Raw genomic sequence first — 4,936 nt, 5'->3', positions numbered from 1 at the left:
TATCATTAAATTTTTTATTACGGCTTTAGTTCCTGAATTATCTTAAGTTTACTAAATCTAAATTTCCAAGTAAGCTACTGGTACAGTCGCGGCCCCTGAATGTAGGCAAAATTGTTGACAAGCTAGAAATATATTAGTATGTTCTTGTACTATGCTAAAAGTAATAAGAGGAATCAATTGGTATAAAGAAAATACATAGTTGTTTTTAAGATAAAATATGTAGCTGCTAATTGCGAATTACACATTTTTTCTTTTCAGTTTATGTAAAATTATGTCATATTAAATTATAAAATATCTCGCAAACTATTTATCTTTTAGTTATCTTACCCTTATTTATTAACTTTTTATGCCACATATTGCAAGAAATCGATTTATATAACAAGAAATTATAGTTCCATTTAAAAATATAAAACTGACCTTGAAATAAGCCTTTGATCAAATAAAGATCACCATCAGACCCACTCATCACCAAATAACTTTTATTTGAAACATTTTTTAAGATAACGCAAAGTTTCTGAGATATTTATGTGGAGATCTTTTAAAATGGGACACCTTGTACATATCTATAATTATAGCATATTAAAGTTTTTATATTATTCTTATATCTTTCTAATTATTCTTTCGTTTCATGTCATTTATATTTTTTTATTTTATTTTTCAAAAAAATAAATATTCAAATATTCATCATTTAGGTTTCATTAATCTTAAGCATCAAATGCTTCAAAAAGAAAATTATAATAATCAAATCATTTATGGCAAAACTTGACTTTTATTTTTATTATTCTTTAAATATTTTACCATTCTTCAAGTTGTATATCGAGGACTGTCTTATCGCAATGCATATATGTGCGCATACGCATTAAAAGATTGCAGTCGCTTTGAGAGATCCGTTACCTGACAAAGAAACCAAAAGCCTTGTTAAACACGCTACTGTGAAAAGAACCCATTCGTCAAACAAATTGACGATAATCTCAGCTCACTAATCTCAGCGGCGATGCCACCACACATGGAGGAAGGAGCAACGCGTACGTTAATATCGCGAATGCTCTGTGCGGATCGCAAAGACGCATGCGCAACATTGCATAAGATGTGAATTAGTTGTATAAGTGATCGCGTCACGGCAAACAGGTAGAAATCGAATTAACGGCATGTGATACTACTTATATTGATGAGTAATTGTTGTAAAATCCGCTGTATTGCATCTCGTTCAAGTTTCTCATTACGTCAAAAAATGTGAATTTTTATGTGTAATATTGTGTGCATGTGTATGTGTGTGTGTGTGTATTCTCATATTCTTTTTTAATAATCGCAAAGTAGTAACAGACAAGAAAAAACCATATATTTTTAGAATCGTATAGTCTTGTACAAAAAGTATTTTCGGATTACTATGATAACCTATCATATTGTGGCTACTTTAATTTTATAATATATAAATATATTCATATCATGTGTATACATACATATCCGAGATAAAACATAAATCGTGGAATTTCTAAAATAAAAACCTGTAATGTGATAATATATGCGCGATATTAAATGATAACGACTACGGTAATTTAATTTTCATCAATCTATACAAAAAGTCTATTGCAATGGCAAAAGATAAACACGATGTTACGTAAATCCTTATATTGTTGTAATAATCGCAATTGAATAATATTTATATAATATACAAAACATTTATAAATTGAATGTTTCTTAATTAAAAACAAGCAAAATAAAATCTAATGTATGTATATCTTGATAAACTATTGAATAACTATTGAAATTTGTCTAAAACTACAGTAAAAAAATAATATTAATAATATTTTTAGAAAGTTCAAAAAATAGAAAACTTTAACTACATATACATTCTTCTAATTAATAATTTTACTTTTAAAACATTATATATATTATATATAATTTATATAACAATATAAATATATACGAGGGCAGTTCGATAAGTCAGTGACTTTTACAAGATATGGCACTCAAATCGCAATCTAATTTTATTTCTGATATTTACCATCTTATTTAAGTATACACACCAAGTTTCAAATAGATCTGTCAAATAGAAATTTTTTGACAGCGTTCTAAAGCGGATAAGTTTGTGTTTTTTGCTAAAATGGAAAAAAGTGAATTTCGTGTGCTAATAAAACATTACTTTTTGCGTGTAATAAAATCCATGATATTGTATTGGACGACCGTCGAGTGAATATACGCGAGATAGCCAAGATGGTAAACATCTCAAACGAACGTGTTTTTAATATCTTGCATAAACATTTGGGCATGAAGAAGCTGTCGGCCAGATGGGTGCCGCGCTTGCTCACAATCGACCAAAAACCACAACGAAATTCAGTGAACCACTTGTGAACCATTCCATGCGACGGAGCAGAGTCCCCATAATACTTTTTTAGCTTTTCTTCAGTTTCCTTAATGGTTTTTCCACGCAAAAAGTAATGTTTTATTAGCACACGAAATTCACTTTTTTCCATTTTAGCAAAAAACACAAACTTATCCGCTTTAGAACGCTGTCAAAAAATTTCTATTTGACAGATCTACTTGAAACTTGGTGTGTATACTTAAATAAGATGGTAAATATCAGAAATAAAATTAGATTGCGATTTGAGTGCCATATCTTGTAAAAGTCACTGACTTATCGAACTGCCCTCGTATGTAATAAATCAATTTTAAAAAATGATTTGAATAATATTAATATGAGTGATAAAAAGACTAATAAAAGTCAATTGCGAGATAAAGACATGAGTAAAAGAACTCTTAAATAATTTTTGATATTATTTATTTGTTATTTCACTTTGTCTATTTAGTGGGGTATCGATCGGGGGGCTCACGGCTTTTAGCGCTGCGTGCGTCAGTAGATTCCCCATTATAATTTAGTGTACTAAAGTTACTGAAGAAGGTCCAAAGAAAGGACCGAAACGTTTAAATTTAATAAATTTGTTATTTCAACAAGTTTGTGTTTAGTATTTGCGTACCTACACCCCACGCGTGGCTCCATATAGCCTCCTTCTGAATTTGTAAATTATTTATTTAGTTTAAAATTTTTAGACGTTTCAATCCCATCAGACCATCTTTAGTAATTGTGTAAATAAACAGAAATTACAAAAAATAAAAATATAAAGAGTATAAAAAAACAAAAAAGTGGAAATTGATATTAGTATACATACGTTAAGAGTAAAAATTAAACATTATGTGTCATGTGGTCTAATAAACATGGTTTACGAGATATATTATGCTTCATTCCGACACATTTTGACAAAAAATATGAAATATCTCGTAATATACTCATGTTTCAATAATCTTACCTTAATAATTGTGTGTGTCTGAGCAGAATAATGAGATAAACTACTAAGACATTTTAATAAGGCTCTCGATGTGATAATCATATTTAAATTTAAAAGTGAAATAAATCAATTGATGTAAGAAAAACATACTCCTATGATTAAAAAAAAATTTCAGCAACAGTATACTTTTTTTAAAAAATAACTATATCTTTTTTTTTTATAAAACATTTTTCGCTGGAAGTCTTGATTTTCAATCACAAATCAATGCGAAAGTTGAAATGTATATATATATATATATATATATATATATATATATATATTGGTTTAAAATTTAGACATTTTGACCCACTTTGGGTCAGCTTCAATAATTGTGTAAACAGACGTAAAATTACAAAAAATAAGAATAAAAATATAAAGAGTATAAAAAAATACAAAAAGTGGAAATTGATATTAGTACATAATTAAGTTAAGAGTAGAAAGTAAACATTATATGTCATGCGGTTTAATAAACATAGGATCCCGAAATCCTTCGCAGATTCATATCAGAGTCGCCTCTCATCCCAACCGTACAAAAAGGGAAAGAAAGTATTAAAAACGTCTCTGCAATTCTTCGTCTCTTAATTTTGAGTCGCGACATCCTCTTTGTCAAAAAATTGTCAATTATACAATTACTAGTCAATTTATCGAATTAACAGATAAGACTTCTCTTCCATCTCACTCAAGATTTCAGCAAAAAATGGAACTTATTATCAATATTTTATTTGATAACAATTATACTCTCTATCGTAGTATATTTTCAAAATAATCCATAAACAATTAAAATTTCTCGTGATAAATGCAACTATGATGTGAATCTGTGGAGAATTTCGGGATCTCATATTCATTAGACTGCATGAGACACATAATGTTTAATTTCTACTCTTAACGTACATATGTATTAATATTAGTTTTCACTTTTCTTGTATGTTTTTATATTTTTTATATTTTTATTCTTATATTTTTGTAATTTTATTGAAGATGATCCGAAGTAAGATCAAAATGTCTAAATAAATTAATAATAATACCTAAAATTATTGAGGAGTTCTTTTACACGAGATTGGCTCTTATTAGCCCTTTTATCACTCATACATATAGGGTGTCCCATTTTAACTTTCATTGAAAATCAAGACTTCCATCGAAAAATGTTTTATACAAAAAAACATATAGCTATTTTTCAAAAAAGTATACTCTTGCACATTACAAATTGCAAATTTTTTTTAATTATGGGAGTATGTTTTTCTTACATCAATTGATTTATCTCATTTTTAAATTTAAATATGATTAAATATGATTATCACATCGAGAGCCTTATTAAAAAGTCTTAGTGTCAGTAAGAAATGACATGTCGGATAGACTTTTTTTTGTGTTTCCCTTCGGAAGAAGGGGGTTTAGTGTGCCTTCAACCTCGCCTTTAGGTTATATGACACAGAGTCCCCTCGTTCTAATATATTTTTTTTCTCTCTTCTTATATAATTTTCTTAATTTTTTTGATAAATTTAAAAATACTCAAAAGTTGTCCAGTCTCTCTCTCTCTCTCTCTCTCTCTCTCTCTCTCTCTCTCTCTCTCTCTCTCTCTCTCTCTCTCTCAGTACTCTGCGTTGATACCACTGCTT

The 4,936-nt window shown here is 28.6% G+C and overlaps 1 protein-coding gene across 7 annotated transcripts in view; it reads left to right on the top strand.

Annotated features, from left to right (window-relative positions):
- Positions 1-890: 890 nt before the first annotated feature.
- The window catches only part of LOC145934913 (sodium-independent sulfate anion transporter), a 19,257-nt gene continuing 15,211 nt past the window's right edge, over positions 891-4,936 (top strand). For 2 of the 7 annotated variants that reach the window (XM_083035800.1, XM_083035797.1), the window contains exon 1: positions 1,049-1,233. The gene's annotated coding sequence lies outside the window, so the exon portion shown is untranslated. Of the gene's footprint in view, positions 1,234-4,936 lie in introns of all 7 variants that reach the window. The other 5 variants (XM_083035802.1, XM_083035798.1, XM_083035799.1 and 2 more) reach the window with 5 other exon arrangements.

This window comes from Prenolepis imparis, unplaced genomic scaffold (genome assembly GCF_030444845.1).
Source record: "Prenolepis imparis isolate NDT839.2.m4 unplaced genomic scaffold, iyPreImpa1.0 SCAF_4, whole genome shotgun sequence".
NCBI classification, from domain to species: Eukaryota; Metazoa; Arthropoda; class Insecta; order Hymenoptera; family Formicidae; genus Prenolepis; species Prenolepis imparis.
The sequence above is the reverse complement of the archived record's forward strand: the minus strand, read 5'-3'. Positions and strand labels throughout refer to the sequence as shown.